Genomic DNA, 24698 nt, shown 5'->3' with positions numbered 1-24698 from the left:
TTGCAGCAAAATAAGAGACATTTTCGTGGTGTTGGACAAAAGAATTCCATTGCATTTTGGATGTGTTTTCAAGTGTAGGTTTTCTGACTGGTCAGAACTGATGCGGTGACCATCTGAACACCTCATGGCCTTGGTTTGCTTCCTTATAGTTCCTCCGTTTACTCGCTTCTTGTGTTGATTTAGAATAGCATCATTTGTAAGATAAAGCGAATTCTTTTCTCAGGATGCTTTACCTGGGTGGCTTCTCTAGCACCTGTCTTTTCCCTGGGCCTTACATCACTAGAACGGAGGTGGGGCAGGGGAGGATTTTATTCCCTAGTAAGCCAATTTGGTCAGCTTTAGGCTTCATTGCCATAATGATTAAGAGTCTCTCATGTCTTATCTGATACATACTGAATTTAATTCCTTTGGATTTAAAGGAATTAAATCTGCGTCTATGCATGTGTATGCATAATGTGTCATTATTATTATCTTGTATGTTTATGAAGATAATACATGTTTGTTCAAGAAATCCAAACCATAAAAGTATAAATCCCCCTAAGCCCTCCGCTCAGAATGCACTGGCATCATTTTGATGAATAAACTTCTGGACCCACCCCTAGAGGATACGTAGAAATTAATAACTTTATTAAATAAAGTCATACTATAGATGCCATCTTGCTTTATGTTTGTTTCAGGCAGGGAATCCTTTCCATGTCAATATAGATGATCTTTTTAAATAGCAGCATTGTATTCCAATGTGAATGGGTGCATAATAACTTACTCCCTAAACCATTATTGCCAGACATTTGTATTGGTTTTCATTTGTTCTCCTGGAAGCAGTGTACTGCTGGGAATATCACTTACACTTACATCTTTGCACGCTTTTCCATTTTTCTCAGTAAGATAAATTTGTTATAGGTTTGCTGAGTCTAGTAGAATGTACATTAAAACATTTTATAATATTGCCAGTTTGTTTTCCACTGTCTTACAGTGTGCTTCTACTAACAGCACATGAAAGATCTGTTTTATTTTTTCCAATTGTTTCTTCACTAAGCTGATTCATTTGTTTAATCAACAACTGAGTGCCTACTATGTGCCAGGGTATGCTAGGGCTTCAATAATAAGCAACACAGAAATTGTTTCTGCCTTCCCAGGATTTGTTGTTTGGGGAGACTTAATTGAATTAAGTCTTAATTTCTTTTCTTCTCATTAATTTGAAAATTTTAAACTGTATATATTGACTAGTATTCTTTTATGAATTGTGTATTCACATACTTGTTTTTCTGTAATTTATTTTTTCTTATTTGTTACTAGTTTTAGATTGTTTTATAGTCAGCTCTATCTTTTTAGGCAGGCCTTTTCCACCCCGAGATCATAAAATTGTTTGCCCATTGGACTAGCTAGAGTTCTTGGTTGCAAAAACAGAAACTGACTTTCTTCTTCTGCTTAAGCCATAAATGGTATCAGGTGCTCTCCTGAATTGCCAGAAATTGCCTGGAAGGCTAGAAACAAGAGGTCAAGAGAAGCTGGGTGGTCTGTAGCAGAATAAGGCCCCATGACAAGGGTAGATTCTTAACACCAATTTTCCCATTCTGAACCTGCTACTGTTCAAAAATAGCATCAGGAATACGTAATCTTTTCTCACTTTTCTTCATTGTTATCTCCTGTGGTGTCTTCCTTCTTAGGTGTATTGTCCCTATGCAATAGTGGGACAGCCAGAAGCCATGGTCTTATTACCTTTTTGGCATCCTTAGCAGAAAGAGGGCACTTCTTTCCCAGTAGTTTGTGCAAAGATCTTGGTGTTAGACCTCATTGGTCTGTCTTGGGACATGTATGCATCTGTGAACCAATCACTGTGTCTAGGGAGATGGAATGCTTTGATTGGCCAGGTCTAGGTCATGTGCCCCATCCCTGGTACCAAGAGTAGAATCAGCTGGACTGAGAAAAAAGGGAGGGGTGGCTCACAAGAAAAAGTGGGGTGCTGTTATGGAAGAAGGGGAATAGATGAAACAAAAGCAACAGATGTCCTCTGTAATGATGGTATTTGACATTTTTAATAATGCTGGATTCTGCATTTATTCTGCATAAAATAATGAAGGATTCTGCATTCCTTCAGTAGAGCAAAATGCCACTTTGTAATTTATTGTTCCAGAAAATTAAAATGTCCTTTTATTAAATAAGTTCTTTTTTTACTGTACATCAGTCACTAGGTAGAGGAAATACTAAAATCCTAATAAGGAAAGTAAGTTTCATCCTTCATTTTGAATCAATTATACTGAATGAAAGACAGCTGTGTAGAGGAATAAAGAACTTTTTCTTTTTATTGTATATATAGAACATGGGTTCTTAGAGATGCAAGATTCATACAAGGTGGGGACGTATATTTTACTAAAAACTCATATGTTATTAAAATATGATAACGTGCTATAAACATGTTTAGGAAAGCCAAAAATATAAAACTGAAAAGAAAAGTACTTACACTCTCAATTACATGGCATGAAAAGTCACTGTTGTGTGTTACAAGGTATTTCTGTAGTCATTCAAAACTGTTTCCCCATTTGAGTCAGTACTTGCTCAATGTATTTTCTACCGGGAATGCTGGCAACAAACAGAAAAATATCAAGAAACAGTGAAGCGTAGTGAAACTTCATGAGTTTTGGAGTCAGTCAAACTTGAGTTTCAATTTGATCTTAAATGATGTGACCATGAGCACGTATCCCTCTCTGTAAAATGATGTAATACCTACTTCATGAGTTTAAGAATGAAATGATGTTGTTTATATAGTAACTAGTATCATTGCTATTACAATTTGGAATTATTACTTGGGGGAAGATAACAGTGTTTTGGAAAATCAATTGTGTCAGCATGTTCAGAGACAGCGAGTATATGAAAGAAATATAATACATTCCCAACTGTGTACTGGGATTTTCTCTTGATATCTGCAGTTTGAGCATATCTGTGGTGAGCCTTTGGGGTGAAAAGGTTGATTTACCAAAGATAGGCTGTAATGTGTTGACTTGGATTATTCTAGTGTTTGAAGATCTGCGAGAAACTTTCTGTACATTTTCAGGTCTAGGAGAAAACAGCAGGAGCCTGATGTGCCCGGTAACTGCACTGTAGTCCAGCACCCTAGGGATTGAAGGAACTATCTGTGGAGTTAGACTAATCTAGCCTAGCAGCATTTGAACTTGGGGCCACACTTTAATTTGATTAACACTTTCACTTAGTGGTCTTGCTGTTTTGGCACTCTGCAATTGAATGATTTACACAAAGCCTTTATCCTTTGGGCAAAGCATGCATTTGTTGTCTAACTACAGAGTTTAGCATCAAATAATTTTATGACAGACCACATTTGGCATGCCTAGTTATTCAGGGAATTTTCAAAGAACTGTAGTGGGACTTTTTAGTCACACATCCTCTCCGTTCTTAGTCATCCATTCCTTTTATGGTAGTCATTAGCAAATATCTCTCAACCTCTTCTGTAATGGTTAACAGTCAGTGTAAGCACTCTGTAGCGTTGGCTGTTTTGAGCTCTGTGTACTTCATTATGAGACAGTGAGCATATACTTGTGAAAACATAAACTAAATGTTGGTATATTCTCCACATGGTTTTTTTTTTTTTACAGAACTACTGTTGTTAATACACATACTGAACTATTTCAAAATCACTAATTAGAAGATTTTTCCCATGTATACTTTTTTGGGTATTATCTCTTCTGTCCTTCAGTGTACCACTTGTCCAAATGTGGTTGATTACTTACAGAATTAAGGAAAAACTGAAATGAAAGTCAGTATGATTAGAAATTTGTGTTAATGCATGAGATGGCAGTCATTTTTACATTCTAGGCAATCAGAAGCACCTTTTACATTTAACTGCTTGACCCCAATGGTCTGGTCAAATTCCAATGTTGCACAATTGCATTCTACCTTCCCTAATATGTAGTAAATCCAATTGTTTGGTTACCACCTGTGTACTTAACTTTTAAAAACTGTTTGTTGACTGTGCTCTTATTGTAAGGGCACAGCAGAAGCTGTGTACGTGTGTACGTGTCACTTTTTCTAAAAATTTGATAATTTACATTCCAACCCTTCTTCTTGCCCTTCCATTTTCCCCCCCAAACTCATAGACATATTGCTCCAAACATATTCAGTAGTGTTCTTTTTCATACATCCAGAAGACTTTGAACATGTGGATTGAAAACAACACTAAAGGTAATTAATTAAGGTAAGAAAAGGAGATAATGGGTAACACCTTTTATCCAGTGTCCAGTAAGGTATTACAAAGTATTCTTTTGTCTTGCAGGCCTCAGCATATCCGGAGTTAAATTTGTTATCTCTCCCCAGACTCCAGTTTACCCTCCTAAATGCTCTGTCTCCGCTTATGGCATCTCTCTCCATGCTTTTGTCATCTCAACTGGAACCCCAGCTCTCTTCCTCACACCCTATATCCAGTCCTGTCAGGCCTTGAGTGGAGGAGGGGGACAGTGGTGGGTAGCCCTGGGTAGCCACAGTCTCCAGTGGTCTCATCTAGCAACCAGTAGGTGCATCCATTAACTGTAGCATGCTGTATAAATCGCAGCTGTATAGCAGCTGTATGACCTTGGATGATTATGTAAACCCTCAAGTACTCAGTTCCTTCTTTGTAAAATGGACGTCATCCTCTCTAACTTGGGGGGTTGCTATGAAGATTAAGTGGAAGATAAAACTGTTTAGTGCTCAGTAAATGCTATGTTACAGTACTTATTTGAACTACTGAAATATTACACAATTCCTTTTTGTGTGCTCTCTGATCGGTTCTAAACTCCTGTACAAAAGGACTATGCCTTACTTTTGTCCAACATCTGCGACGATGCTTGGCATTAGTAGTAGTGGTAGTCGTCGCCGTCGTCGTGCTCTGTAGATCTTCCTATGTGCCAGGGACAGTTCTAAGAACTTTGTTAACAGTATCTCCCACACAGCGTTGTTGAGAGGGTCACATGCCCTCATAACAATCCTATGTGGGAGATACTGTCGTATCCATTTAACTGATGAGGGAACTGAGGCACAGGGAGGTTACATAGGCTACATAGGCTTGATCCAAGGCTACATAGCTATTAAGGGGAGGAAACAGAATTTGACCCCAGGCATCCTGGTTACAGACTCCGTGCTCTTAACTACCACACTAGGCTCCCTTATAGTAGGTATAATAAATATCTGTTGAATAAATTAATATGATTCAGATAAAGAGGCATGTGGGACAGAGTGCTGGAAATAGTCTTATTCAATGAGATGTGGGTAAGAAGTAAAAAGATTATCAAAAGGTAGACAAAATGAATAAAATAAAGCATTGATAAATAGGGGAAAGGGAATATAATCAGTGTTAGTGACTATGGATGGCTGGTTCTTTGAAGATGCATAACTGGTCAGCAGGCAGTGTAGGACTATGATTTCTGAAAGAAGAAAATGGAGTAAGCCCTGAGATCATCACAGGTTTCTGCCTGGAGCACTGTTTGTCCACATTGTAGCTGAGCTGAGGAGAGAGAGACTAGAGTTCAATGAGGATGAAGAGACTGGAATTTGTGAGGCCAAGTACTGGAGAGGGGGAGCTATGCAGACATCTGCATAGGGGTCCCTGGAATCTGTTGCTGAATACTAAGCTATGCATGTCTGTGGTTAAACTCCACAAAGCTGGTTGTGTTGGTGGTCCCAAGATCCCTGTCAGTTTGATGACTCTCTAGGAGGACTCATAGGACTTGGCATATAGTCAAACTCCTGGCTAATATCTATTACAATGAAAGAATACAAAGAGAAAGTCAGTAGAGGGAAAAGGTGCATGGGGTGAAGTCTGGAAGAAACTAGGTGTGAGCTTCCAAGAGTCCACTCCCAGTGGAGTCACATAGGACACAGTTTCCTGTGTAACATGTGTGCAATGTTGTCTACCAGAGAAGCTCATTAGAGGCTAGTACCAGGGTTTTTATTAGGAGCTGGTCATGTAGGCATGTTCTACCTGACACATACCAAAATTCCAGATTTTTGTGAAGAAAGCAGATGTTCAGCATAAACCGTATTGTTTGTACAAACGTTGTCGGCCCAGTGAGCCACTCTTATCAGTTAGTATGTTGGGAACACTTCTGAAGTCCAAGTTTCCAGGAGGCCTTTCAAAAGATAGCAATCTGGCCTGCTATGTTAACTGTTTTCTGTACACCAGACAAAGAACTGAGAAGACCTGTAAGCTAATGATTCCCAGACCTCACCTATGGCATTATGCTGTTTGAGTTCTGAGTAGCCAGGGGGTCATTCAATAGAGGTACCAGAAAGGTCACATCTTGGAAATAGGTCTAAACCAGCCCTAGAGTAAAAGCTACCCTACACCAGTGGTTCTCAACAGGGATAGTTTTATCCCCCCAGAAGACATTTGGCAATATCTAGAGACATTTTGTGTCATCATAACTGGGAGTTGCTACTGATACCTAATGAGTAGAGGCCAGGAATGTTGCTAAACAACCTGTAATCCACAAAGCAGGCCCCCTACAACCAAGAATTATGTGGCTCAAGATATCAGTAGAGCCAAGGTTGAGAAACCCTGCTATCCTAACAAAAGTTTAAAACAAGCCTAGAAAGGATCAAGTTGATCTGCAAATAATTTGAATGCTGGTCAAAACAAAATGACAATTTTTAAAGGAAGGCAATGAAACCCAGACACTTAACAGTGCAACATTTATAATGTCCAGCATTCAATAAAAAATGACTGGACATGTGCAGTAGAGAGTATGATTTGTCACCAGGAGAAAAAAATTATTCAGTATAAGGGGGGGCTAGAAATGACTAAGATGATGAATTAGTAGACAATTATTATCAATATGACCAAGGACTTAAAATAAAACATAACCATAAATAAGGACGGAAATGGAAGATACTTAAAAACAGAAACTTCTAGAGCTGAAAAATACAATGTCTGAAATGAAAATTTTACTGGATGGGATTCTTGGCATTTTAGAAATGCAGAATAAAAAGGTCAGTGAACTGGAAGACATAGCAACAGAAACTATTCAATATGATGCATGGAGAAAAATGACTGCAAACAAAAAAAGAAAGAAAGAAAAGAGAAAAAGAAAGAAAAGAAAGAAAGAAAGAAAAGAAAGAAAGAAAGAAAAGTGAAAGTTTCAGTGACCTGTGGGACAGTAGAAGTAGTCTGATATTCATGTAATTTTGAAGTTCTAAGGATGGAGGGAGAAAAAAATTAGACAAAATAAAGGACAAAAATAACCAAATTTGATGAAAACTAAACCTTACAGACTCAAGAAACTAGATGAATCTGAAGCAGAACAAGCACAAAACCACACCAAGGTACATCATAACCAAATTGTTGAAAGCCAATATGAAGATAAAAGTCTTAAAAGAAGCCAGAAGGAAAAAAGACATTTAAAGAGACATTTACATACAGGGAATTTTTTTTAAGTATCATAAACTACTCATCAGAAACTACACAATCAGAAGACAGTGAAATAACATCTTTTAGATGCTGAAGGAAAATGTACCCAGGTGAAATGTACCAGGTGAAAATATCCTTCAAATATGAAGACAAAATAAATGTTTGAAACAACAAAAGTGGGAGAATTTATGGCCAGCAGATCTGCATACCAAGAAATATAATAGGAAAATTTTCAGACTGAAGGAAGAAGATCCCAGATGGAAACTTAGATGTGTGCAAAAGAACAAAGAGAACAGATGTGGTAAATATGTGGATAAATAGGAAAGACTTCCCCATGTAATATTAAAAAAAAAATACTCTTAGCAATTGATTATTCAAAGCAAACAAATAGATTATATTGTGGGTCTTATTACTTATGTAGAAGAAAAATGAATGGCATCAGCAGTACCAGGAATGGTTGTTACAATATGTGTGAAGGTGTATGATATTATTTGAAGGTATATTTTGTTAAGTTTAAATGCATATTGCAAATACTAATAAAGAAATGAAATGAAATAGTAAAATATACACAGTCCAAAAGAAGGGAAGAAAAGAGGGAAAATGAACAATGAACAGATGAGATGCTAGACTTAGAGCCAACCTAGTTTAATAATTACATTAAGTGTAAGTGGTTTAAACAATCCAATTAAAAGGAATCAGACTGGATTAAAAAACAAGACTCAACTATATGTACTGTCTTTAAGAAGGGCCCAACTATATAATAACATTTCTAGTTATATATTATTTATACACTTAAAATATAAAGACAGATAGGTTAAAAGTAAAAGAATAGAAAAAAATAAACTATACAAACACTAATCAAAAGAAAGCTGTAGTACCTATATCATTATCAGGCAAATTATATTGTAGAGTAAGAAATATCACTAGGGATTAAGAGAGACATTTCCTAATGATTGTGATAGTTTTAAGTGTATACTCAAATTGTTTGACACTCCTTTCTTTAAGAGGTGGAGGCTAATTCTCCCTTTGAGTAGTGGTTGGACTTAATGACCATGAATAGAATATGATGGAAGAGATAAAAGATACTGTAGCTTACAACTTGGTCGCTTTCTGTAGAAAGGTTCATATGCTGAGGAACTGAGGCTGTCCCTGGATTTCTGACCCTCAGAACCTGTGTAAGATAATAAATGCTGTTTTTTAAGGAATGCTCTTGCACTGTTGGTGGGAATGCAAACTGGTGCAGCCGCTCTGGAAAACAGTGTGGAGGTTCCTCACAAAATTAAAAGTAGAACTATCCTATTACCCAGCAATAGCACTACTAGGAATTTACCCAAGGGATATAAGAGTGCTGATGCATAGGGGCACATGTACCCCAATATTTATAACACCGCTTTCAACAATAGCCAAATTATGGAAAGAGCCTAAATGTCCATCAACTGATGAATGGATAAAGATGATGTGGTTTATATATACAATGTAATACTACTTGGCCATGAGAAAGAATGACATCATGCCATTTGCAGCAGCATAGATGGAACTGGAGGGTTTTATGCTAAGTGAAAGAAGTCAGTCAGAAAAGGACAGATATATGGTTTAACTCATATGTGGATCTTGAGAAACTTAACAGAAGACCATGAGGGAAGGGAAGGGGAGAAAAATAGTTACAAACAGAGAAGGAGAGAGGCAAACCATAAGAGACTCTTAAATACAAGAACAAACTGATGGGGGGAAGGGATGGGTGATGGGCATTGAGGAGGGCACTTGTTGGGATGAACACTGGGTATTTATTGTATGTAAGCCAATTTGACAATAAATTATATTAAAAAAATAAATGCTGTTTTCAGCTGCTAAATTTTAGGGTTGTTACACAATAATAGACCTAATAGCATGATAAAAAGGGTTGCTTTATCAAGAAGACATTCAGATTTTAAATCTGTATGTACTTACTAATATAAGTTCAAATTATATAATGTAAAACTTGACAGCACTAAAAGCAGAAATAGATAAATCCTTATTTGAGTTAGAGACTTCAGCACTCTCTACCCAAAAATTGATAGAACAAATAGACAAAAAAAATCAGAACTGGAAGTCTTGAGAAACACCATCAACCAACTTAATTGATTTTTATAGAATACTCCACCTACTAGTAGCAGCAGAATACATCTTCTTTTCAAGTGAACTAGAGTATTCACCAAGATAGACTATATTCTTGGCTGTAGAAAAAGTCTCAGTAAATTTTTAAAGATTGAAATCATGGAGAATGTATTCTCTGACCACAATGGAGTCAAACTAGAAATCAACAACAGAAATATACCTGTGAGATTTCCCAAGTATTTGGAAATTAAACTCTACACTTAAAAAAAAAAACTTTAAAAAAATGTTTATTTATGTTAGAGAGAGAGATACACAGAGCACAAGTGGGGGAGGGGCAAAGAGAGAAGGAGACACAGAATCCAAAGCAGGCTGCAGGCTCTGAGCTGTCAGCACAGAGCCCAACGTGGGGCTCAAACTCACGAACCGTGAGATCATGACCTGAGCCAAAGTTGGATGCTTTACCTAGCCACATAGGTGCCCCTGAACTGTACACTTTTAAAACAACATTTGGTTTAAAGGAATCGTAAGGGAAAATAGAAAATATTTTGAACTGAAAGAAAATGAAATCAATGTATTAAAATTTGTGAGACGCAGGTTAAGCAGTGCTGAGGGAGATGCATAGTTTTAAATGCTTACACTAGAAAAGAAAACTGATCCGAAGTCAATGACTTAAGTTTCTACCTGGATAAACCAGGAAAAGAAGAGCAAATGAAACCCAAAGTAAATGGAAGAAAATAATAAAGAGAAATCAATAAATAAAAAAGAGCAAAGAATATTTTAAAAACTGTGAAATAAAAATTGGTTCTTCGCAAAGAACAATAAAATCGATTAAATGTATCATGAGTCTTATTCCTGTTGCATCCCTAAAATACAGTACAGTACACTTTTAAAATGAAATTTTGAAAACTAAAAAGTTGACTCCTTAATTGTCTTTTATTTAAAATACATGGCATTATTTTGAGAACTAGGCATTGAGCTACAATAAAATTTATTTAAACAGGTCTCAGATACAAGTTTAGTTATGATCAATCTATTTCAGAAAGATTCCTTGGAAAGATAATGAGTTATACTTATGGAGAGATAGTATTTGCAAAAAAAGAAGAAGAAGAAGGAAGAAGAAGAAGAAGAAGAAGAAGAAGAAGAAGAAGCAGCTCTCCACAATTTGAAAGTTCTGTATTTTGTCTTCAGTTTTGAACAAAAAAGGCATAGAAGACAGTAAAAAGTTTGAGATTACAAGCAATAATATAAGTTCCAGGAAAATCCAGTTAAAGATGTTGAAAAGTACATATTGAGCATTTATCGATTTCATTTACAAGGAACATATTTTCAAAGTATGCATTCCTGCAAAGTGTTATTCGGTACCATTGATTATAAACTAATACCTGCCAAAAGAAAACTAGAGACCAAAACCAAATGTGCCAAATGATGAGGCATAATTTTAATAGTTGATCTCTTCAGTTATCAAATCTATTGATAAATAATCTGTGCCACGATTTGTAGTGTTACCCACGACAAAAACACTTTTGCTAAAGCAAAGACTGAAGTGAGGCAAGAATGTATAAGGAATCATTTTGTCCTTCGTGAAAGTGATCTTAAATATTTAGTTTTATCAGAATTGGAAGATAATAAATTACTTACTTGTAATGTTCAGCAAATAATGCATACAAGCCCAAGGAAAAAATAAAATCAGGTAAAATTCACATGTCATCACTAGGATATTTGGTAAATTTTTAAATCATTTCTTGATTATTCGTTGTCTGATATTCTGTTCATGGATTTTACAGGTTCTCTGTTAGAATCAAATTACATCATCCAGCCCCCTCATTCAGTTTCCTTTTGCTCTTCATCTTTTGAAACACCTCACTGATTATGAGCCTGCCAGATACAGGAAGAAATACTTAAAACCAAACCAGTCAGTTCTGCTACCTTCTAATAGAGTTTTTAAAAGGTGTCTTCACGTAGGGGGTGGGGGTGGAGGAAGGAAGACAACCAAAATTAGGAGTTCAGGGTTATAGGTGGAATTCAATTTCAAATTCAATTTTTAACTTCATTTAATCATCTCATAGTGTTTGTAATATGCTTGTCCACCTGCTTCTCAAGAATAGTTTCTGGTTTTGACAGTCCTCCCTCTGAAGTATGAATTTTCACCCCAAGCAGGAGATTGCAATCAACTGCAAGGGCAGACTCAAGGAAAACTTTATGAGGATTCCTTTTCTGGGGGAATTTTGTTGCTTTGATTAGATGGGGCACAATGTTCACAATTAGAAGGAAAATTTTGGCCAGCCCAGAGAAGAGTTAGTTTTAAGGACAGCAATATTACTCTTCCTGTTGTATAGATTCAGCTACCAGGAATTCCTTAAGTGCTGTGGATCCCAGGGATTAAGTGTGACAGAGTAATAGTTACACTTCTTATTATTTGCACTCTTGTTTCATGTATGCATGTCCTCTTTCTACATTTTTTGAGTTTGCTATATTTGACAGCTGTTCATCAGTGGTATTTTTTGTAGTTCAAAATAAATAGAATGTGCTATAGCTGTCACTTTGTATTTTCTGTAGTTTTCTTTTCTGCTCTCTAGTAGGAGGGCTTGTTTTTGTTTGTCTGGAGCTGTATTTAAAAAATAATGGGAACAGGGTGCCTGGGTGGCTGGGTCGGTAGAGCCTCCAACTCTTGATTTCTGCCCAGGTCATGATCCCAGGGTCTTGGGATAAAGCCCTGCATCGGGCTCTGCACTGAGCATGGAGCCTGCTTGGGATTCATTCATTCATTCATCCTCTCTCTCTCTCTCTCCCCTCTCTCTCTCTCTACCCCCCTCCCTCTCTCCTCCCTCCCCCCTTCTCTCTCACTCTAAAATTTAAAAAAAGTTAAAAGGTAATGGAAAATAAACACCAAGCAAACTTGAATTCTATGATACATTATTGCAGAGGATGAAGTCTAAAGCCATCACAAATTACCAGGGATATATAAAGCGAATGTGACCATTGCACTCAGTTTGCTTTTCTCTCTGATTTGTTATAAGTGTTTCCCTGTTCTGAGTTCAAGTTCTCTACTATGCTTTCCTACTTTCTTAACATTCCTAGGTGTCTCCTCTTGGGCAAGGCAGTTCTTGTTTATTTCTTCTCAGAAGTTCTTCCTTACATTTAAAAAAAGAAGGAAAGGAAAAAGATAAAAAAAAGGGCATGACTTTCCTAGAACCTAGTTTTTCTTACCAAGTTTATTTGGCAGATAGTGGCTTTTTTTAAAATGAGTGTTGTGAAATCTGTTAATTTTCCAGTAAAAGGCTTTCTATCATAGTGGGCAATCATTAATTATTTCTTGAATTAAATTAAATGAATTCTTATGCTTACATTTGACGAAGAATTGAGAAATACCAGCTCATAGGAGTCCCCCCAAAGGATCAATTAAGGGAGACTAAAGACAAAGATCACATGTTCCAACAGTTTTGTAATTCTGCAGAGTCTGGCAAAAGAGAACCCTTGGTTATTGGGTCACATTGCATAAGGCGTGTGAACTCTGTTCCTTCAGCCAAGTTGTTTACTACCTAGAATAAGCCAAGCACTGTGCTGGTGGTGGGATAGGGTGATAAGGTACAGAAGGTGGCACTTACCTTCCAGGTTCCCTGAGAAGGCAATTCCTCAGCTAGAGGCAGCCATTTCTCACCTGTTTTTTTTTTTGTTTTTTTTTTTTTTCTTCCCTCTTCTCTTTTGTTTTGCAAACCAGTTCTCGGAGCTTTCTTTGCTGCGATCTGTGACACCATTACTCTGGAGCTCACATCACAGTGTAATTACTTATATGTCCCGTTTTCAGACTCAAAGGGACTGTCTTTTTATTTGTTGCCCCAGTACCTAGCAGCGTAATGGAACCTAGTTGGTGTCGATGTTCACCAAATAAGTCAAATTAGAGTAATGTGTCACGATCTTTTTCATGCTGTGACACATAAAAAATACTGAAGAGTGCGAGCAGAGGCACTGGCTGAAGACTTGGCATTGCTTTGGGCCCTCTGTAACTGCCCTGCAGACTGACGGATCAGCATCTCAGCATACCTGTCTCCCATTTGGCATTTTACACACTCTACAGGAGCTCTGCGCTAGAGAGTACCATGTGCTTTCAATCTGCAGCTAGAGGGAAGGGGAGAGTGGTGGCCAGGAGCAAATGTAGGGCTGCAGGCATGGAGGGCAGAGTCAGTAAACTAAAGACTGAAAAGGAATCTAGGAATTTGGGCCAGTTGTCTGAAGGAGAATAAACTTTGAGAAAATTCCTGCAGTTTAACTTTGGAAGATGGGGCTTTAGCCTTTGAAAAGGGTGGTAGATTGTGTAAAACTCCCTTCCTTCTATTTTCTTTCCATCCTGGCCTCTCAAAACACCAAGTGCAAAAAGCAGTTGATTGGATGACTCTGTGAATATACTAAAAGCCGTTGAATTAGATGCTTTGTATGGATGGTTTGTATGATATGTGAATTCTATCTCAGTAAACCTGTTAAAAAAATTTCTCTGCTCCACTTAAGTTAAAAAAAATGAATCTGGAGAAAAAAAGTTGATTTAGGGAGTTGGGATTACCAAGATACAAATATTTAAATTACTAATCATTAAACATTTCCAAATCTGAACATTCAGAAATATACTTATTATTATTGGTATCTCATGGATTTTATAACATTTTATAAATGTCACACAATTAGAGCTTGATCCTGAATTATATTATAATCAAGATACTATTTTATTTTGGTGGAAAAGAGTAAGAAATCTTTATGACTATGTCATAGAGATCATTGTTTTGATATGAAATCATTAGTTGCAAAATATTTAGTAAAATTAGTTTTTTGGTTACTTTCAAAGATCTGATTTGCTAGTGTCCAATTGTATAAAGATAAATAAAGTTATTTTCATAGTCTATATTATGTATTTCTTTTTCACATGAGCACTACCTACAAATTTCTAGTATGTATAAAAATAGCAAAACCATGAAATGAAATTTATGTATGACTTTTTGAAACTGTGACCTCTTATCATTGATATTTCTGTTTTAGAACAGCTATATTAATTATCAATTGCTATATAACAGATTACCCCAAAACTTAGGTTAAAACAATAAGTATTTATCATTTTAGTTTCTGTGAGTAAAGAATTTGGGTGCAACCTGGTTGAGTGCCTCTGTGTTTGGGTCTCTCAATGCCAAGCAGGGCTGTAGTCTTATATGAAGACATGGTTGAGGGAGGATCTACTTCTAAGCTCACTCACCTGGTGAGTGACAGGAGGACAGGATTTAGTTCTTTATAGGCAGTTGGAATGAAGGCCTCAGTCCCTCATGGGCTGTTGGAAGGAATTCCTTGATTTGTGGACCTCTGTCTAGAATAGCACAATATGGCGTCTGGCTTCCATCAGAGCAATTGAGCAAGAAAGGGTGAGTAAGATGGAGGCCACAATCTTTTTGTAAATCTAATCTTGAAAGCGACATCCCGTCACATTTGCTGCGTCTGTTTGTTAGAAGTGCGTCACCAGGTCGGCCTATACTCAAGAGAAGGGAATTTCATAAGAACCTGAATACCAGGAAGCGGGAGTCAATGGGGGACCATATTAGGGGCTGCCTACCACAACATTCCTCTCAGAAAGTTCTACATAGTATGTATTTTAACTTAGAATTCATTTCGTTTTAAGAATGTGATGGCATTTCTTGAAAATATTAGTGATACGCAAAGATGTAATAGATAAAGGACCAGGGAACAATACACTAGAACTGTTATCATATCCCTTTCTATCTTTTCACTTCACTACCCTGGAGCATTACCTTTGTCTAGGATGGCGCAACACCCACGAAAACAGCCACTGGAAAGGGAGCACAGACTCGGGGGAAAGATGGGCACAACACATAAGTCACATAAGCCGTCATTTAAGCTCTCTATCCCATTTGCCAGAACATAGTCATGTGGCCACCACCACCCCCACCTGCTACAAAAAAGGCTAGGAAATTCAGGCTTTGGCCGAGCAGTCATGAGCTCAACTAAAAATTACGTTGTTACTGAAGAAAGGAAGAATACATATTGGGGGAAGCTGGAAGGCTCTGCCCAAAGCTTTCAACAGCATTAAAATGATTATCGCATGAAAAGCACTAATGCATTTTACTCAGAGGTGAGTAAAATCATGTCCTCGTTCAGAGCCTATTACTCTTAATTTAGACAGATAGAATTCTTATTAGCTTAGTTACAGGGCTTCCCAAACCACTGCAGGTTAGGAGGAAGTATAGTGAGAAGTAGGCATCATGTCCAGTAACAAATAGGGAGGTACAGAAGGCCAAAGCTAAAACTAAGCTGGCAGTTCAGAGGAATTTGATACAGGGGCAACCGATTCTCTGGTAGCCCCAAAGCTTTGCTCATTTAACAACATTACCACATAGTAAAATACTTAGATTTAGTAATGATGATCCAGAGTCTTCCATTGTGGTGAAGAGAAAACGTTTTGGCATTCTGAAAGAGGTAAGCTTCATTGATTATCTAGAAAATTTTGTAGAGCATTCTGTAAACATGATCCTGTCAAATAAAGGAGAAGCCCCTCTACTTAGAATACTCTTGGTTGAGTATCAGTCGGTTGAGCGTCTGACTTCGGCTCAGGTCATGATCTTATGGTTCGTGGGTTCGAGCCCCGCATCGGGCTCTGTGCTGACAGCTCAGAGCCTGGAGCCTGCTTCAGATTCTGTGTCTCCCTTTCTCTCTGCCCCTCCCGTGCTAACGCACTGTCTGTCTCTGTCTCTCAAAAATAAATAAATGTAAAAATTAAAAAAAAATTTTTTAAATCTAATTACCACCACGTTATTTGTACAGAAAAATTCTTTCAGAGTTCCATTTCTAGTATCTAGAATTGTATATTATCTCAGAGAGCTTGGCATTAGTAATTTCCTTGTTTTTATAGAAAGTGTCTACATTAGCCAAGCCCCAAATATTTGATATTATAAACACAGAGCTCTTACTTCCCATCCTCTTATAAAGAAGTTATACATATAGAGTATTATTGTAAGTATAGGATTGTCAGAGAGTTCTGCAGTTCTCATATTTTTTAAGCCACTGGCATCATAGCTAGTATCAGCATTCTGATACATTAGCCCTGAATGTTTTCTTTCCCTTTTCTCAGTCTGGCAAACTCTGACTCATTTAAGACTCTGATCCATTACAGAATAAATTGCAGTACACATGAAATGCATGATCTGTGAAAGGAAGAAATGACAGGTTATATCATCGAAGTTAAAGTTTGCCTTATGAGAGACTATGTTAATAAGATGAAAAAACAAGCTGCAGAGTAGGAGAAAATATCTGACAAAGGACTAATATCTAAATATATAAAGAACTTTCAAAACCCAACAGTAAAAAAACCAAACAATCCAATTTAAAAATGGGCAAAAGACATGAAGAGACATTACACCAAAGGATATATACAGATGACAAAAAGGTGTTGAACATCATTAGACTAGGGAAATGCAAATTAAAACCACAAGGAGATACAAACGGATCTATCAGAATGGCTAAAATAAAAAAAATAGTGACAACACTAAATGCTGGCGAGGATGCTGAGAAAGTAGGTTACAGATACATGGCTAGTAGGAATGTAACATATCGCAGACACTTTGGAAAACAGGCTGGCAGGTTCTTCAAAAGCTAAACATGCCACTACCACACGGCCCAGCAGTTGCACCCCTGTGCAGTTATCCCAGAAAAATGAAAACTTAGTTCATGCACAAACCTGTACATGAATGTTTATAGCAGCTTTATTCATGGTAGTCCCAAACTGGAAACAGCTGAGATCCTTCAATGAGTGAATGGAGAAACTAACTCGTATGTTCAGCATACTAGTTACGAATGATACGTGCCACAACTTGGGTGAGCTGTGCTGAGTGAAAAAAGCCAGTCCCAAAAGGTTGTATACTGTATAATTCCATGCATAGAGTGATCTTGAAGTGACAAAATTACAGAAATGGAGAACAGATTAGTGATTCCCAGGGGTTAAGAAAGGTGATGGGTAAAGAGAGGGAAGTGGATATGGCTATAAAAAGGCAACACGAGGGATCAGTGTGGTGACGGAAAGGTTCTGTATCCTGACTATATCCATGCTAATATCCTGTGCTATAGTTTCGTAAGGTGCCACCCTGGGGGGAAACTGAGTAAAGGGTACATGGAATCTCTTGGTATTGTTTGTTACAACAGCGTGTGGAAATATAATTATCTCAAAAAATTAAATTAAAAATTATGAACTCCTGAGAACTCCATTGGGCTGTGAACCTCATGAAGGAAGGGATGGATATCTGTATTTCACCAGCAGCTAGTACAGTGGCTGACTCATAGGAGGTGCTTAAAAACTGTTTGTGGGTTGCCTTAAGGGAGAGAGGCTGAACATTTGAATGTAGCCATATTAGGCACACCCCAAAATGAAGGGGTCTGTCTGCTGACCTCTTCATTTAAAAACTATCGATTGAACATCTGCCTCATGATAGACACTCTTCTAAATGCCCGAAATACAACAGTGAACAAAATCAGTAGGTGAGGGGTGGGGGATCTCCTGCTTTCACGGAGCTTACAGTTTAACTGGGGCAAAAGACAATGAACATAATACATAAATTATATAATATATGAGGAAATGCTAAGTGCTCTGGAAAAAAAGTTTTAAAGGATTGCTCAGCGTTTGGCATTTGGGGATACAGAAAAGACTCCCAAGAGGGAGAGGGTTGTAATTTGCAATTTTATACAGGGTTTAAAAACAAAGGACAGTGTCACTTGAACAATTTTGAAGGAATTAAGGGAAAAATCATGCAGGTATGGGGAGGAAGAGAGTTCCAGGCAAAAGGATCAGCCAATGTAAAGGCTTTGAGGTAGAAAGGTGTCTAGTGTGTTCAAGGACTAGCAAGGAAGTGAAGCCAGCTTGGAAGGAACAAGAATGAGTGAGGGAGAGTGGTTTGGTAATGAATTAGAGAAACAATGAGAATGCAGAGCATAGAGAGTGCTTTAGGATGTTGTGAAGTCTTTGGGTCCTACTTCAAGTGAAATGGGGAGGTACTGGAGGATTTTGAGTGGAGCAGCGACACAACCTGACTTAACATTTTCAGAAGGGTCATTCTGGCTGCTGTATTGAGAATAGACAGTAGAGGAACAGGGTAAAAGCAAGAGTACTTCAGAAGCTATCTCAGTACTTTAGGGCAAAAAGTGGACTGGGGTGGTGGCAATCGAAATATGAGAAATTATCCGTTTGTATTTAGATTTTGAAGACAGAGCCAACAGGATTTGCTGACAGATTGGATGTGGGGTATGAAGGAAAGAGGAATCAGTGATGACTCCAAGGTTTTGGAGCAGAAGACTTGACAAATGGTGTTGCCAATAACTGAACTAGAGAAATCTGGGGCGGGGGGGGGTGGGGAGTGGTGAGGGGCAGCTTTGGGAGGAAGTTGAGGAGTGCATGTTGAATTTGAGACATCTAAGTGGAGACGTTGAATGGGCAGTTGGGTATTCCAGTCTGGAGCTCAGAGGAGAAGTATACACACTGGACATTTATGTTTGCAAGTTGCCAGCATTTATATGGTATTTAAAGCCATGAAACTAGATGAGACCTCCAGGAAGGTGTATAGTGAAGAATTCCAAACACTGAACCCCAGGAACCCTGTAGAGGTCAGGGAGAGGGAGAAGAACCAGCTGAGAGAGGCTGAGATGGTGTGGCCAGTGACAGAGCAGGACCAAGAGGGTGGGATCCTGGGGGCCAAGTGGACAAGGCGTTTCCTGGAGGAGGAGGGAGTGATCGGCCGATCAGCTGTGCAAGTCAAGTAAGAAAAGGACTGAGGATGACCATTAGTTTAGTAACATGGAGGGAACCGGTAACCTCCTCACTAGAGAGAGGAAGAATTTTAGTTGTGAAACTGATGTATGACTCATTACAAGGACAAATTTAAGTTTTAGGAGCTTTGTTTTAAAAAGCTACTCTTCAGTTTCTCAAAAGGTTATAGAATTACCATATGATCCAGTAATTCCATTTCTAGGGCATACCCAAAAGACTTGAAAGCAGGAACTCGCATCCTAGTATGCCAATGTTCAGAGCAGCATTACTCACAGTAGCCAAAGGTAGAAGCTACTGAAATGCCTGCTGACAGATGACTGGTTAAGCAAGATGTGGTATATACATAGAACAGAATATTATTTAGCCTTAAAAAGAAATGAAATTCTAATACATGCAACAACATATATATAGGTGAACCTGGAAAACATACTAAGTGAAATAAGGCAGGTACAAACGAGCAAATATTGCATGACTCCACTTACATAAGGCACCTAAAATGTCAAACTCATAAAGACAGAATGTAGAATAGAGGTTATCAGAGGCTGGGGGCAGGAAGGAATGGAGTGTTATTGTTTAGTAAGTACAGACTTTCTGTTTGAGATTATTTTAAAAATTTCTGGAAACAGATAAGAGGTGATGGTTGTACAACAATATGAATGTTGTACATTGTACAACAATATGAATGTACAATATTAATGCCAATGAACTGTACACCCAAAAAGTTTGGAACGGTAAATGCATAATAAAAAGAAAGTATAGGATGCAGACAGAATACTGTCTAAAGAGAAATTGGTTATATATATATATGTATGCTTCGAACATATATATTTGAATAAAATCAATGAATGAGCAAAAAAAAAAAAAAACAACCCACCATTTTTTCACTTATTTCTAACCTAAGAGCTAAGCTTGCTTGAGGCATCATCTGAGATTGGCTTTCCTTGTAGATCCTTTAGTACATGTTTGTTACACTTTTTTCTTTCTTTCTCTTTTTCTTTTCTTTCTCTCTCTCTCTCCCCCCTTTCCCTTCTTCTTCTTCTTTTTTTGTTACACTCTTTTTTTTTTTTAATGTTTATTTCTGAGAGACAGAGACAGAGAGACATTGCATAAGCTGGGGGGAGAGAGAGGGAGACACAGAATCCGAAGCAGGCTCCAGGCTGAGCTGTCAGCACAGAGGGGCTCGAACTCAAGAAAAGCGAGATCATGACCTGAGCTGAAGTCGGAAGCCCAACCAACTGAGCCACCCAGGTGCCCCTGTTACACTCCTTTTTAATGGCACAAGCCTTAGCCATTGAAGTTGAAGAAAATAGTATTCTTTTATAAAGGTCATTATCATCAGGAGGGCAGGAGAAGAGTCAATTGTTTGAGATTGATCCAACTAATTACTATTTTTGGAAAAAGGTTCATCTGTAAAATATTTACATTTTATATCTATTAAATAAATGTATTCCATATGTGTTAAATATATATTCATTCAGGAAAACGTTTCTCGTACAATGACCCTTGAAAATAATGTTCCTTGAGTTCACATGTTAAGTATTTTCCTGCTAAAACCAGCATTTTTGATAATTTAGCAGAGCCGATACGGAGCAAACCTTGAGTACTGGAAGGTTTTGTGGCACAGCATATTTAATAACCGTGACAACTCAAGAATTTTAAGCAGACTCGCCTCCTTGTCTGGGATCTGTCGGCACCAGTGTGTCTCTACTGGCAAGCCCCTAAATGTACTGTTTCAGCCAAAACTGTGCTAATGATGGTCTACCAAATTTTAACAGGATATTTTTAAGACTTGATAGTCTCATGATTTAAAAAAAAAAACAAACAAAAAAACGAAAAAACAAAAACAACTTTTCCGTCATTCCTTTCAAAAGCTGCCGCTCTAAAATATGTGGCAAATTAAAAAAACAAAAGGTCTAAAATTGCTTTACAGTCTGGATGAAACAAAGACTGGTGTGCTGGTGTGGCTGCAGGGAGCTCTGCGCTGCTTTTGTATGATTTCAGAGGTGAATTTAGATGGCTGGAAGATAGATGGGTGCCAGATGCAGTTTGACATAGATTCAGGCAGCTGCTCCTGGGCTAGGTTTCATTAGCTGGTAAGTGCGCCAGCAGAAGCAGCAGAGCGAGGCCCCAAATGCCAAAATGACAGTGAGAACAGTGGAACAATACAATATTCACTAAGTGATTTTAATCTTGGAGATTAACTATCACCCAATCAGTTTCCAGGTCTTAAAAGCCAACTCGTACGAAGCCATTAGAGGGCCCAAGTCTTTGTCCATTGGGGGGAAAGATGTTTTAGTTAAAAAAAAAAAAAAAAAAAAAAAATAGTTGAAAAACAAAAAGTGTTGTAAACTCATTTTGGTAATATCCGATTAAAAATCACGTCAGCCCCCTCCACACACACGCTGCGGTAAAAGAAATACATCCACTGTTGCAACCAGGCAGTAAGTGGACCCAATGTTGGTTTATCTGTCTTTTTCAAATCAAAGTCTTGGGTGAGCTTCCCAGGCCTCTTCCAGCTTTAAGGGCTCCCTCCCCCACCACTACCACACCCATTCTTCAAAGAAAGACCAAGGTCTCAAAATCCAGAGAGTGTACCTATTTGCTTTTCAGACCTTATGATCTGCATAGCTAGTGGTGATTATGTACGCAGCCACATAATTGTGAATTAAAAAAAAAACAATTCCTATAAAGAATTTTTGCTCTAACTGCTTGTGGGGTCATAAGTAATTATGAAACTGACTCCAGAAGTCCCCATACTTGATTTTAACTCACATGTTTTCTCAGATGTGAAAGGGAACCTTTATTTAGTATATTATTTAAACTTACTAAACTTATCTTTGCTTTTCTGAAAAGAGTGTTATGATCTAATCTATCAGTGATGCAACCATTTCATGTGGAGTAATTTTTTAAGTTAAAATTAACACAAAATAAATAATTTGATTGGACATGTACATATTTGAAAACTGTAAATTTAACCAGTCTCTGCTTTTTTTATTGAGTCGTAGGAAGCTAATGCATCACTTATAATAACTCTGAGGCATTACACGGTATTTCTTTTTTTTTCCTCCAAATGAGTGTGTGCTTGGCTCTCTTAATAACAATGGGAGTTGTATATGTGCTCAAATAAGAATAGCATCCATTGTGTTTTGGTATTTTTAGTGTTTTGCTTAGTAATAATGTTGTGACACCACTTTTTGGGGGGGATGTCTACAGAATGGTTAAAGACCTAGAAATAAGCTCAGATTGAGTTAGAAACTCTGTATATTCAGGAGCACATTCTAATGTTAACTAATGGCTATATGATATCCTACCAAGTTTGAATATATTCTGGCCTTAAGTATGTTGCATACATGTTCTTTAAAGTTGAATTTCCTTGAGTTAAAGCTACCCATCTGTGAACTGATATTTGAATTAAAGGGAATAATACCCTAGGTGACGTGGTTTTAGTTCCTGTAAGTCTTTGGGAGTTATTTCCTAGTGACCAAAGCTCTGCCTCTCTCTTGCTTCCTTCCCTCCTTTTTCTCTCCCTTCTTCTACTGGTCTAGCACTGACGACTTCACCATGTGGACCTCAGTATTGAGACCTTTTTGTTTGTTTCACTGTACATACTGCTCACAAGGCCTGCTCTTGCAAACCTCTTTGAAAACGGGTGAGTACTGGGTTAATGAAGAGTCTCTTCGGTTCAGCACACTCAGGTTTAGTGAACCTGACAAGACTCAGTTTGCATTTCTCATGACGGCCTGTAAATAAAGCTTACCTAACCTTTCCGAATCCCCCTCATAGGGTCTCTGGGAGGAGAAAATGAGGCACGTATGTTACACATTTAGCATAGTACTTGGCCCAGGGTTCATTCGGAGGTTCTATATTCTGTATTTCTTTCCTTTACTTTATGCAAATATCCTCTGGAAAATGTCTCATTTAACCTTGTGAGAAAAGTTAATATATGTAGGAAACATATGGAGTTCCTCAGGGAAAAGGGTTATATGAATAAGTCCAAGATGCCATTGTGGTGATTACTGACCAATACAAAGCTGTTTCAATTGTTAATAATCATTGACACTTTAATTCTTTTTTTCCCCCTCAACGAAATCATAAATTTAAGCCTAGTCTTTTACCACTTATGGCAAATTTTGTTAATTATCAATGTTATATCTATTCCCCCTGTTACTTCATTCTGTTTCCGTGGTGGTGGTGGTGGTTTTCATTTTGGTTTTGTTGGTAAAATACATATAACATAGCATTGAACTTAGCCATTTTTAAGTACACTGTTCAGGGGTATTACATACATATACACTGTTGTACAGTCATCACCACCATCCATTCCCAGAACTCTTATCATCTTGTAAAACTGAAACTTCATACCCATTAAACAATAACTTCCTATTCTCCCCTACCTCCAGCCCCTGGTAGCCACTTTCTGTCTTTGCTTTTGACTACCCTAAGTACTTGTTCAAATAAGTGGAATCATGTAGTATTTGTCTTTTTGTGATGGGCTTATTTCACTTAGCATAATGTCTTCATCCATGCATGAGGTTCATTCATGTTGTAGCATATTGCAGAATTTCTTTCAGGAACTTCAGCCTTCTTAAGGCTGAACAATATTCTATTATATGTGTATACCACATTTCCCGTGTCCATTCATCTATTGATGAGCATTTGGGTTGCTTCCACATTTTAGCTACTGTGAATAATGCTGCTGCGAACTTGGGTGTACAGATATCTCTCCAAGACCCTGCTCTTGATTCTTTTTTGGTATATACCAGAAGTGAAGAAATTGTTGGGTCGTATGGTAATTCTATTTTTAATTTTTTGAAGAACTGCCATACTGTTTTCCACAATGGCTGTACCCATTTTACATTCCCACCAATGATGCCCAAGGGTTCCAGTTTCTCCATATCCTTGTCAGCACTTGTTGTTTTCTGGTTTTTTGATAGTAGCCCTCCTAACGGGTGTAAGATAATATCTCATTGTAGTTTGGATTTGGATTACTCTAATGATTAGTGATGTTGAGCATCTTTTCTTGTGCTTGCTGGTCATTCATACTTCTTCTCTGGAGTAATGTCTTCAAATCTTTTGCCCATTTTGGGGCGCCTGGGTGGCTCAGTTGGTTAAACATCCGACTTTGGCTCAGGTCATGATCTCATGGTTGTGAGTTCAAGCACTGCATCAGGCTCTGTGCTGACAGCTCGGAGGCTGGAACCTGCTTTGGATTCTGTGTCTCCTTCCCTCTCTCTCTGCCCCTCCCCTGCTCATGCTCTGTCTGTCTCTCTCAAAAATAAATAAACATTAAAAAATTTTTAAAAACAAACAAAGCAAAACAAAGCAAATCCTTTGCCCATTTTTGAATCAGGTGGTTGTTTTTGTTGTTGCTGACTTTTAGGAGTTCTTTATATATTATGGATATTAATC

General features: G+C 37.8%; 1 protein-coding gene across 5 annotated transcripts in view; it reads left to right on the top strand.

Annotated features, from left to right (window-relative positions):
* Positions 1-24698, top strand: part of SERTAD2 (SERTA domain containing 2) — a 115665-nt gene that overhangs the window by 42373 nt on the left and 48594 nt on the right. For 2 of the 5 annotated variants that reach the window (XM_042932459.1, XM_042932456.1), the window contains exon 2: positions 22835-22938. The exons of 2 other annotated variants lie outside the window; for them this stretch is intronic. The gene's annotated coding sequence lies outside the window, so the exon portion shown is untranslated. Of the gene's footprint in view, positions 1-20510; positions 22939-24698 lie in introns of those variants that run through there. One more of the 5 variants, XM_042932457.1, reaches the window with a different exon arrangement.

Source organism: Panthera leo, chromosome A3 (assembly GCF_018350215.1).
Source record: "Panthera leo isolate Ple1 chromosome A3, P.leo_Ple1_pat1.1, whole genome shotgun sequence".
NCBI classification, from domain to species: domain Eukaryota; kingdom Metazoa; phylum Chordata; class Mammalia; order Carnivora; family Felidae; genus Panthera; species Panthera leo.
This window is presented reverse-complemented; position numbering and strand designations above follow the sequence as displayed.